The sequence below is a fragment of the Polypterus senegalus genome, chromosome 1 (genome assembly GCF_016835505.1).
Source record: "Polypterus senegalus isolate Bchr_013 chromosome 1, ASM1683550v1, whole genome shotgun sequence".
Taxonomy (NCBI): domain Eukaryota; kingdom Metazoa; phylum Chordata; class Cladistia; order Polypteriformes; family Polypteridae; genus Polypterus; species Polypterus senegalus.
In genome coordinates, this window is record NC_053154.1 from 2,201,972 (window position 1) to 2,215,488 (window position 13,517).

Consider the following 13,517-nt stretch of genomic DNA (forward strand, 5'->3'; position numbering starts at 1 on the left):
ATTAAAAAAAATAAAAATGTCAATGAACAATTAATAGACAACTTTATAAAATCAATAAATGTCAATATATAGCGCCTTCAGCAAGTCTTCAGGCGCTTCACTATTTACACATTTTGTTATGCTTCAGCCTTATCCTAAAATCATTTCAATTCTTCTTTTCCTCATCAAGCAACACTCAATAATTCAGAATGACAAAGTGAAAACAGGATTTTTTTACAAATTTATTAAAAATAACAAACTGACAAGTATTTGCACCTTTTCCACACAACTTCATTTCCACCTGGAGCCTTCTTGGGTTTGGTAGCACAAGCTCCACACACCTGGATTTGGGGACTTTCTGCCATTCTTAATAGTCGTAACAATGAAGTACATGTATATAGCGCCTTTCTCACTACTCAAAGTGCTTTACATAGACAGAGGGGAGCCACTTCAACCACCACCAATATGTAGCGCCCACCTGGGTGAGGTGACAGCAGCCATTGTTGTGCCAGCCTGCTGATTAGCTGGTGAAGTGGTGAGAGACAGAGAGACAGTTAGACACAAGGGACGATTACTAGGCCAGAACAGACAAATCCATGATGGGCAATTTAGGACATCAGGATAAACCTCCAGGGATCTTTTATGACCACAGAGAATCAGGACTCTGGTTTTACATCTCATCCAAAGGTCAGCGCCATATTCACAGCATGGTGTCCCTGTCACTGCACTGGGGCATTTGGATCCACACACAGCCCATGGGGTAATTGCCCCCTACTGGTGACCCACGCTTTTCCTAGATGGTCTCTAATCCAAGTACTGGCTGGGTCCAACCATGCGTAGCTTCATGTGGATGACCTGTTCTGAAACTCAAAGGGGTCTGGCTCCTGGTTGGATGGAGACCATCGATGGGCAGCTATTTTCAGGTCCCCCAGTGTGGCGGAAGTACCGGCTCTGCACCCGGAAGCACTCCTGGTGTTCCTGATCCTCTCCCCCCCAGCACTTCCGGGTGTGGCGGAAGTGCTGAGGTCCAGGGCTCCATAGGCATTGGGGCACTCCCTGGCAATGGCCACAGGCCTCTACTGGGCAGAGCTTCAAAGCTCTGTACCCATGGTCCCCAAAGCCACCAGGGCGGTCACTCCTTCATGGCCTGGAAAAGGCACAAGCCCTCCTCCAGTCCTCTTGGGTGTCCCGGCTGGGTACCACCCCCAGCCGCGTGCCACAAAGGTCCTTTTGGAACAGGTCCCATCTGAGTTGAGTTACATCTGAACTGGAGGGGCACCGATGTGTTGGGCAAGTGTATGAGTAGGATAGTCGAAGATTAGGGGTCATGCATTTTAGGACTGGCCAGGTTTAGAACTGTACATGGAGGAACAAACAATATTGTAAAATTAAAAATACATAATAATGTAAATTCTAACCTAACATTTAAAAGAAAAAGTAAAATGAGAAACACTTTTAAAATAGCTTTTGTTAATGCGAGAAATGTCAAAAATAAAATGAGCATAATTATGATATAACAGCGATAACGGAAACCTGGCTAAATCAAAAAAGATGGGAATGAGTGTAACATAGAGGGATACACATTTATTAGGAGGGAGAGACAGGACAGAAAAGGAGGTGGGGTTGCTGTTTATGCCAAACAGAACTTAAAAGTAAGTCCACTTCAGTTGGATGATGAGCCCCATCTTAGTGAGGACATCTGGCTTCACCTGCAGAGCATTAGGGAAAGAGGTCTTATTTTAGGAGTGTGTTATAGACCACCCAATGCAGACAGCAAGTTCAATACACAACTTTTTAGAAATATTAAAAAGATAAGTTTACAGGGGAATATTATAGTCATGGGGGACTTTAATTATCCAAATATTAACTGGGATACCCTTGAAAATAGAGGAGCACAAGAGCAGGAGTTTTTAGACGTAATCAGTGACTGTTTTTTAACACAGCATGTTAAAACACCAACACGGGGTGAAGCCTGTCTGGATTTAGTATTCTGTAATAATCAGGATAGCATTGAGGGTGTAGAGGTGATTGAACTGTTAGGGTCATGTGACCAAAAATATGATACAATTCTCAGTGTTTTAGAACAACTAAAACCATTATATTTAACTTAGCAGGTCAAATTTTGAGCAGATGAGTCAAAGTCTAAGGAGGATAGAATGGGATAAGCTTTTAAGTGTTAAGACATTAGAGGGGCATTGCAGCAGGTTTAAAAACCTTTTACATGTATTGCAGGACATGTACATACCTACATTTGGAATTAATAGGACATTTTTAAAAACTCCACGATGGATTTATAAAGCTTTAAAAAAGAAGCTGCAAATGAAAACACAGACAACTAAGATATATAAGACTAATAACTCCATTGTGAATGGTAGAGCGTATGAGAACGTGAGGGCAACCATCAAGAAGGATATCTGGGAGGCTAAACGACAGTTGGAGAGGAATAGAGCAGATAAGGTGAGAAAGAAGACCCCAAGAGATTCTTTCAGTATTTTAGCAGTAAAAGAACAGTCAAGGAGGAGATGAAGTGCATCAGAAATAGTAAAGGGGGATTAAAAGATACAGATAGTGAAACAGCAGATGTATTAAACTTACATTTCTCTGAGGTGAGCAAGTGGATAACCTCCCAGAGGTAACAGGGACTAGTAAGGAGGTACTGAGGGATTTGGGAGCTGTAGGGAGAGAGAAGAGCTGCTCAGATTAAATGAGATGAAATCAAACAAATCACCAGGACCAGATCATATTTATCAAAGACTTCTTAAAGGGGTTAGTGAGTACAGACACAGTGGGATGCAAAAGTTTGGGCAACCTTGTTAATAGTCATTATTTTCCTCTATAAATCGTTGGTTGTTACGATAAAAAATGTCAGTTAAATATATCATATAGGAGACACACACGGTGATATTTGAGAAGTGAAATGAAGTTTATTGGATAACAAGGTTGCCCAAACTTTTGCATCCCGCTGTATAAACCCTTGATGCATATTTTTAATAAGTCACTGCATGCTGGGGAGATTCGGAAGGACTGGAAACTGGCAAATACTATCATTTTATATATAAGGGGTTACCAGGCAGATAAAAAACAACTATGGGCCAGTAAGCTTAACATGCATCACAGGAATATTAATGGAAGGAATTATTAAGGATAACATTGAGCAACACATGGCAAGGACAGGAACAGTCAGCGTGGGGTCAGAAGAGGAAAGTCGTGTTTTACTAACAGGCTGAAATTCTATGAGGAAGCAACAAAAGGATACGACCAGAGAGGAGCAGATGAGATTACTGATGTGGACTTTCAGAAAGCATTTGATGAGGTGCCACATGAGAGGCTGGGCATCAAACTGAAAGAAGTGGCAGTTCAGGGTGTGGTGTAGATGGGTGAAGAATTGGCTCAGGCACAGGAAGCAGAGGGTGATGGTGCGAGGAACCTCATGGCCGATGTAAAGAGTGGTGACCAGCAGGGGGCAGTGTTGGGGTCGCTGCTATTTTTAATATCTATAAATTATTTAGATAGGAAAATAAGGAACAAGCTGGTCAAGTTAGCAGATGATACCAAGATAGGTGGATTAGCAGATAATTTGTAATCCGTTAAATCAACACAGAGGGACTTGGACAGCAGACAGGCTTGGGCAGATTTGTGGATGATGAAATTTAATGTCAGTAAATGTAAAGAATTACACATAGGAAGTAAAAACATGAGGTTTGAATACACAATGGGCGGTCGGGAAATCGAGAGTCCACCTTATGAGAAGGATTTAGGAGTCACAGTGGACTCTAAGCTATCGACTGCCGGACAGTGTTCAGAAGCCATTAAGAAGGTTAACAGAATGTCAGGTTATATAGCGCCTTGATCTGTGGAGTACAAGTCCAAGGAGGTTCTGCTCCAGCTTTATAACACACTGGTGAGGCCTCATCTGGAGTCCTGTGTGCAGTTTTGGTCTCCAGGCTACAAAAAGGACATAACAGCACAAGAGAAGGTCCAGAGAAGAGCGACTAGGCTGATTCCAGGTCTACAGGGTATGACTTATGAGGAAAGATTAAAAGAGCTGAGCCTTTACAGATGATGAAGTGGAGACCTGACTGAAGTGTTTAAAATGATGAAGGGAATCAGTCCAGTGGATCAAGATGGTGACTTTAAAATGAGTTCATCAGGAACATGAGGACACAGTTAAAAACTCACTCAGGGTAAATTTCAAACAATAGGAAGTTTTTCATCACAGAGAGAACCACAGACAACTGGAATAAGCGACCAAGTAGTGTGGTGTAAGATTTTAGGGGCTTTTAAAACTCAATTTGATGTTATTTTGGGAGAATTAAGTGGATAGGACTGGTGAGCTTTGTTGGGCTGAATGGCCTGTACTCGTCCAGATGATTGTTATAATTATTTCATCTTCTAATTACATGTTTTAAAAATAAGCAAAACCTTTCTGTAATATCAGATTATACATTGGCATGGGCGGCATGGTGGTGCAGTGGTAGCACTGCTGCCTTGCAGTTAGGAGACCCGGGTTTGCTTCTCCCCGTGTCTGCATGGGTTTCCTCCCACAGTCCAAAGACATGCAGGTCAGGTGCATTGGCCATCCTAAATTGTCTCTGGTGTGTGCTTGGTGCATGTATGCCCTGCAGTGGGCTGGCACCCTGCCAGGGATCTGTTCCTGCCTTGCGCCCTGTGCTAGCTGGGATTGGCTCCAGCAGACCCTCGTGACCCTGTGTTAGGATAATGACGGACTAACTGACATTGGCATTCAATGGCATCAATGGAGGAGTGATAAACGTGAATGAGACAATGTCACAAATGCTCTCTGCTCTTCAGCATTATGACGATGGTGTAGGAGTCGATGTACGCTTGATGAAGTAAACGGTGTGTCTCACTCACTCAAAAGGACTGCTGTTATCGAAGAGCCACAGAAGATGTGGATGTCAGGACTCAGAACACTCGAATCAACAAATCTGCCTAACAACACCGATGGGAGCACAGATCAGGCAGCACAACGTCCACCTTCTGACCACACGTCTAAATGAATAACTAAAGTAGTTTAACATAACTGACTAACTGGAAATACAAACACGCCGTGACAAGATAGCCGCGTTGTTTTAATAAGTCGCATATCCGTAGACCACAATGCTTATCTGATCTCATTTGCTGTTGTTATGTCAGATTGTGAATGAATTGTTAAAATGACAATAAGACATCATAGCAGACAGAGGCACTTCTCAATGGTGTGGTGCCAAGTAGCTATGGTGGTCTACGTACGTGTGTGTGTGTGTGTGTGTGTCACAGCGCTCATTACAACATGAACATTAATCACTAAGCTTCAGTACCCTGAGATCCTGAGTAGACAACAGAGTATTTAGCTTTTCATTTTCAGCCTGCGTCACCTCTGTTCATTATCGTTTGCTCTCTCCCAGCTACCCCAGCGAAGGTTTAAAACACACGGACTGGAGAGACTGGGCGGGTGTTGAAGGAATAAGCCGTGTAGGTGTAGCCTTTGCAGTGCAGGATTTCACCACCATTCACTACACACTTTTTAATGGGTTTTCCCCTGACATTGTAACCACAAGGGGGCAGCAGAGACCCCAAACCACAGACAGTAAAACCTCACACAATTCTTTCTCAAATAAAAGATATTTATTCAAACGGGGCACCTTTCCAATGATCACCCTTCCAAAGACGTATCCAAAATGCACAATTAAACCCATCACAATTCCTCCTCCTCCTCCTCCCGACTTTGACGTGTCCATGTGTGGCAACAGGCCCCTTTTTAAGCTGGACTCGGGAATGTTTCCGGTGTCATCCTGTACTGGGAAGCACTTCTGGACCAGAATGAAAATAGGGACCCTGACAGGGCTGTATTTCTGGACTCCATATCCCAAGCACCCCTGCGAATGTCCTGACTGGGTTCCCATGCAAGCACCACTGCCGCCTGGCATATGGGGGATGGAACTGCTCCTGATTCCCGGCTATCACTCATCCATCCATTATTTGATACCAGTTGGACACAAATGTATTTTATATTCCTGCCAGTCAATCCCGTTGTCCTTCTGCTCTGGCACTGAGTCCAGGTTTGACACCATCCTCCTTCCTGGCTGGGATGCCTGTATACTCGTTTGGGAATCACTTCTGTCCTGAGAGACTTGTGCTACCCAGATATTGAGAATGTGTCGTGGTGCTATGAAGTCCTCACCAATATCAGCAATATTAGGAGAAATGGAGGAGATACGTGAGAGGACACAAAGGCAGACATCCATTACAAGACCGGCGGACCATCACAGTAATAAGACGGCTAGGAAATGAACAGGCAAACAAATCTTGAGGTATGATATACGATAGCAAGAGTTAAACAAAATAAGACCCCTCACTCTTGGACCCCTGGCACTTTCAATGAATATTCACTTTTGCACTGTATCATTATAATCGCTCCTGTTATTAGTATTAGAATGAACCCTCATCTTTTCTTGAGATCACATTTAATGGCCTTAAATGTTTTCTTTGTTCTGACTTAATTAAAATGAAGTAAATTGAAAATAAAGATATATCCCTGTACTTTGCCATGATATAGGTAAGCACATTTGAGAAAGAAAAGGTGAAATCCTTAAATCACAGATGTTATTATTCGACCAAGTATTGAGATATTTCGTTTATTAATACTTTACAAAAGTAATGAGTTCGCTACGAAGAAAAGACGCCGTCAGTGGCTCAACTGACTACGGTGGTTGCTTTTCAAAATCTGAGCGTCGTGCAAACCCAAGTTCGATCGAATTAAAGACTCATCAAAATGAATACAGTAATACAGTATAACGGGAGCTCGGCGAATAAAGAGTCAAAACACTAAGCAGACATGCGCACTGGTTACTGAATCTTTGTGAAGCCTCAACACACTCAAAGGCATTGACTTCTGTATTTGTGAGAGTCTATCTGACACTTAACTCTCTAGTTATATTTGGTAAGTCGTATTGACACAACACACTTCAGTTGATATAGTTAAGTGACGGCCTGACACCACAATTCAGGTAGTTGCTGAGAATTCATTATTGTTCATGTGGATTGCTGCATAAAATCATATGTGATTTCCTTTGTCTGATACCTGGGGGGGGGTATCCTCCGTATGTCGCTTAAGTCATCTTGGATGAGTTAATGCCGGTGAAACTCATCCAGGATAAGTCGGTTTTTGTGTAGTAGATTAGTCTAACTGGATCTAATCATTGGAGATGATTGCGCGCCCCAGCACTGATTGAAAAGCCCACATATCTTGAGTCTGGAAAACATGATCAGCAAGTCTTTGATAGGCTGCAACAAAATGACGAAAGAATGGGTGCATTCCACCCCCCATCAATATTAATATGTCGTAATTCCAGATCAAACGTGAGCACAAAGAGAACACGGGAACAGGTTAAAGTGAAGTACAAGAATATACTTCAAACTTTTAAATATTGGTATATAACTACTTAAAGAATTGTTGACATAAAGAATCCTATGTAACAAAGGACCACTATATCTTTAGTATGTTCAGGACTTATTGTGTTCACTCCAGAGTGTCGATCAGGACACTGGTAAATGATGCAGAGAATTCCACACAGCAGCTTAGATTGAAATTGAACTCATTTATTTGGAGATATACACCTGTACTCGAATAGGTATAGGTGGATTTGTATGTGTGGTCTACAATAAAAAAGAATACATAAAACTTATTGATAAAGTACCCAAAGTCCACTAGATGGCAGTATTACTGAAATTAAGCACTAGCTTACCGGCAGTATAGAATCCAAATCAATAACGTAATCAGTACATGTAAACGACTTGACGTCTTAACATATAAAAAACATAAAATACAAGTTAAATGCAAACGAACTCACCTCTGGTCATCAACGCACACTTATCTTAACTCGGTACACTGCTGATTCTTACTTATATCAAACAAATGCGGAATTGACTATTGCGGCACTCGTGCACCTTCTTCACCTTTTTAACATCCCGTAATAGACACTCTCGTGCCTGCTGGGAGGTGCACCTTTTAATGTGATCCGTGTCTCTTTATAATTAATATCTCTCTAACATCCTATATAATATAAAAACATTCATTTTAAAGCTAATAAGAAGGCAGACAAGCAAAAAAACAGCTGGAGGTCCACGCGGTCCAGACCTAACCCCTGCAGAAGATTCGGCTCTCCAGTAAAATGCCCATCGCCCTGTTTCTGAAGGCACTCCACGGGGAAGCTCCTCCTCAGAACCAGTGGCAGGATGCAGTGGTCACTTCATTTCAGGTAAAGGATGTTCATATTTGTCCTCAATGTGTGCCATAGGTATGTTTCACATAGCCCTCTTTTGTCATATCCCTAAACCTTGTGTCTGACGAACGAGATATTGACGAAGGTGAAATATTTGATGAAGACGCTGTGTCTGATTATTCATCAGGAGGTGAGGTAGACATTTTCCAAATAATGTTTGATCAAACTCCACTCTGATCAGTCCCATGTGCCCCAATCACATTTGGAAACCCTGGGTAATGAGAATGTTAGGCTGATTGTGAGCTGTGGCTGATGTGCTGTATTACCTGCCTGCAATGGCATTAAAAGCCTCTTTTATTGTCTGCACACGCAGGTGTCCAGGAAACACAATGAAAACCTGAAGGAAATATCAGAGCCAAACAGACTTTACGAATTGCCTGGCAAACTGCACTGTTTCGCTTCGCCTACAGTATATAAATAAAAAAAGTGCCGCTTGCAAAACACCTCAAAGCACTGCCTACTGTCTGTGTGGTGTGAGCGCCCGACTTCGAATAGAAGGTGCTAATAAATCTTTGAGGTACAATATCCCCCCGGGGCTAAAGTGGTGTCTTTCGAAAATAATTTCCTCCAGGAGCAGTAAAGGCTCTGGCCGATCGCGCAAACCCCTCTCTCTATGAAATTCTCTTCTTATAATTTGCGCCCCGATATCATTTGGTCGCTCATTCATGAACGGTGAAGCCAGGACTGAATTCACGGACACTGATTACGTGTGTCAGCTAATCCTTGTTTACATCGAGCAGCTTTGAGGATTTGGATCTGCTGCTATGACAACACATCCAGCGAGAGTTTCAAAAAACCGACAGATCAGGATCAGGCAAACCGTCAACAATGACATCCGGCTAAACGAGTAATCCACGTACGAGAAATACCCCCCAGCATGTCTAAATGTGCCTTTTCGTTTCTGATCGCCATACGGCACTTCCATCTTGGGACAATTCGCTATAAACAGTTTTAGCCAATCGGCGCCTTCTAAACATGCAGAACGACAGTGTGAACCTTTATTGTTGCGGCGCGGCCTCTTTGTTTCAGTCACTCATTGTCCTGTTAGACTACTGTTAAGTGCAGCTTGAGCTACCGTTTATAGTACTACAGGTGGCATACGTAGTTCTTAAATCGATATTGAAATGCACACATAAGTCTCCTAAATTATTTATTGAAATGCCTACATTTACAGTGTCCGTTTTAGGAAGTCGTAGTTTTTACTTGTTCCCGTTATTAGGAATTATAATTTCTCAGTGTCGCATATTCGTCTGCGGTGAGCTGGCGCCCCACCCGGGGTTTGTTTCCTGCCTTGCGCCCTGTGCTGGCTGGGATTGGCTAAAGCAGACCCCCGTGACCCTGTAGTTAGGCTATAGCGGGTTGGATGATGGATGGATGGATGGACATATTATTCGTTACTACTCATGAGTCCCACATCATTCAGATTCTGTTTTATATTGTAGCGACCTCCGTACCAGGCTCGAAAAAAAAGACGAGGTTAAAAAAAACAGACAGACGTAGTAAAGTCTCTCAAAAGTTTAACTTGAACAGTCAAGAAAAAAAAACGCCGACCTCCGAAAACACAACCTTCTAGCACCCTCTACACCCCCTCCTCTCACCCCGGGTCTGTCGACCCCTCCTCTCATCCCGGGCCCCGCCCCCTTACTATGTCAATCAATACCCCGCTGTCAGTCCTCCGTGCTTTACTCCGCCCTCCCTGAGTCGGACCTGACAGTCACACACAAAAGAAAAGGCTTGAACCTGGCTGGGACTCCACAATATTCTGTATAAGCAAACTTTTTAAAAGGAGCGTTAATTGAACTGACTATAGCAGACTTGCCATCTTCTTAAAATGACTTTATTGATTTAATATTGACAATTAATCAAGGTCAAAGATCAAGGACGATATGAGTTGGCATGGACTGCGCTGTCTCTTTGTTTTCGTGACATCGTGTCAGTAGAAAGTGCGTGACGTTAACAAAACATTCTGTCCTAAATGACAGCTCACACGCTTTTTGATATTTCCTAAAGGCCGATCTGTCTGAATTTGCTCATTAATATATTTTCACAGTGTATTTTAATGAGAATGATTATAAACATATTACCTGTGTTCATTTCCCATGTAGATATGTAACATTTGATGAGAATAAAGTAACAGCACATATTATGTTGCATTGTTTATAATTAACAAAATTCATCGTTTATCTGAAATGTTCTACTTATACAGTCGATTTATTGCACTTCTGAAGGTGTACATTGTCGGTAAAGCCTTAAATGAAACTGAGTGTTGATGCTTTGGGTAACACGACAGGTTAAGGAGCAGATGTGACAGTGGCTGCGGGGCATTGTGGGACTTAAGAATACAGAAACGACAAAAGCTTAGTCTTTCAAGAATTCTGTTTACATCAATGATTTACTTTGTTGTGCTGCACTTCGGACGATTACTTATTTACCCCCCATTGATAAGATGCATTCACAAGGAAAAGATGTTGCTGACAAAGTCAGGTGCTTTTTTGAACGTTTGGCTCCAGATGTGCTTATCCAGCTGCACCTTCTTGTCAGTTGATCTTTAAGTCCACCTCTGGATGAATTCGCAAAATTTCTTTACAACTTTTTTTGTCTCATTAACGCAGAAATCCCGAGGCTTTCCTTAAATTGCAGAAGACACTGTTGATGGCGCTGAAAGACACTTGTGATTAGTTATGCAGCACACGCTTTTACTCACATTGCTTTTTGGAAATCAAAAATACAAATCAGCTACAGATCTCGGAATCACTGAATAGTAAAAACATTTAATGAGGAATGTCGTGCGCATATTCTGGTGTAACGACCACGTCGCTTTCTTAGCCTCTCTGATATGATCGACATGGAGTAGAATAGATTCTGGATTGTTATAATACGTGCTACCTTACGCAAAATATGCTCATCAATTTGTTACAGATTTTAGGCGGACACGATTCCACACCAAGGATAGAGGTGCCCCATGTAAATCGTTCATAACGTCTCCAAAATATATTTGTTAACTGTTTTATACAAAGTCCTTATTTTAACATACGCAAGCCCCAATTACGATTTGAAGTCGCGTCAGCACCCCTTACCGCTGTAGCGGGGACAACTGTCGTTACGCTTCGAGCCAAAACAGTTCAGCAGACGAGCGAGCGACCAAATCGACTGCTGACTGCGCAGATATCAATGACGTCATCACGCTAGCGTGCCTCTCAATCACGTGACGGGCGCATTTGAAACAAACCTCGAAGCGGCGCTTCGAACTCCAGTGCCTCGAAAGCTGTGGACACTTCAGTATCGAGCGGCCCGTCACTTCAGAACATGATCAGCAAGTCTTGGATAGGCTGCAACATAATGACGAAAGAACGGGCGCATATCTTCACACAAGCGGAGCAGGACCTTTTACTCGAAGGATATGAAGAATTTCAAGATTTAATACGCACAAAGGGTAACACTGCAAAAGCAGCCCAAACCAGAAAAGACGGCTGGCAGAAAGTGGCCGACAAATTAAACGTGTAAGTAGTGTGCATTGTACTTACTGAATGCAGCGTTTCATTTCCTATGTGTCAGATTAATTATTATTTAATATGTCGTAATTCCAGATCAAACGTGAGCACAAGGAGAACATGGGAACAGGTCAAAGTGAAGTACAAAAATATACTTCAAACTGGTAAATATTGGTATATAACTATATTTAAAGAATTGTTGACATAAAGAATCATATATAATATAAAAAACATTCATTTTAAAGCTAATAAGAAGAAGGCAGACAAGCAAAAAACTGGTGGAGGTCCAGACCTAACCCCTACAGAAGAGTTGGCTCTCCAGCAAAATGCCCATCGCCCGGTTTCTGAGGGCACTCCAGGGGGAAGCTCCTCGTCAGAACCAGTGGCAGGATGCAGTGGTCACTTCATTTCAGGTAATGGATGGTCATTGCATGTATTTGTCCTCAATGTGTGCCACAGGTATGTTCCATAGAACCCTCTTTTGTCACATCCCTAGAACTTGACCACCAAGATACCGACGACAGTGAAATATTTGATGAAGACACTGTGTCTGATTATTCATCAGGAGAAGAGGTACATTTTCCAAATAATGTTTGATCAAACTCCACTCTGATCAGTCCTATGCGCTAATCGTGATATTACTGTTTTGCAGGAGCCTGAAGCCACCACACATGTCCCTTTTGGAACAAAGTCCACGTCAAAAAAAGGAGATGGTGAGGTTGGTTGAGCCATTTGTTGTACTTTACACAAAATGATTCAAAACGATTTGCTGTGTATAGAATATAGAGGGAAAAAAAGGCATTTGTAATTGCGTATTTATTTGCAGAAAAATACGAGGGCTCTATACCAGAGATATCTTCAACAGAAAATCGCATACAGAAAAGTAAAAATGAGAAAAATACAGCAGGACATGGAACTTCATGAACTGAGGAAAACCAAAATGAAGCTGCAGATAAAAATGCTAGAAAAACAATTGGTAACAGAATTCTCTTTCCCATATGTATAGGTGTATGCGTGAGTGTATCCTCAATTATGTTCTCCTCCTGACAGGCTGAAGGGCCGTAATATACAATAAATAACTTTTGTGTGAAACCGCTGTTGTCTTTTTCATTGAAAATATTGGGCCACAATTCTGTCTCTGGCAGCTCTGCCACTGGTTTTCTCAGGGTGCACTGGGACAAGGCTGCACCAAAACCTCCGGGACTCTCTCTGTTCTGATGGTCGCCATGTTGTGTAAGACAGAGCATGTAACAATTATGTCTGGTGCAACCCTCGGCCTTTGTAGACATTGAAATCTCCCCTTCAGGTGGCCGAAGGTCATTTCAATTCGTGCCCTTGTCCTAGGCAGAGCTGCACTATACTGAGTGTGTGGCCCAGGGCTGGGGTTAGGAGATGGGGAAGGCCTGTGGAATATGTCAAAATTGTGAATACGATACACACATCACCATGAGTTATAATGAGATTATTACCTTGTTCAAATGTCCGATACAGGTGTGACTCCTTAAAGGTTCTTGAGTCAGGAACAGACCCTGGCCATTTAGCCTCCACATTTCATACAAGGTAGGATGCATCACAGATCATCTGAGAATTCATAGCATGTTAGGTCAAACAATTGTACTGCATGTCAACATGCCTACTGGCTATTACAACTCTTACAAAATGTTACATTACCTGAACGTTAATACTGTTTATGTAATCTGGCACATTTGGACCGACGGGGCCTTCATTCGGATCTGCGTACAATCCAGTGCCCCAGTCACAT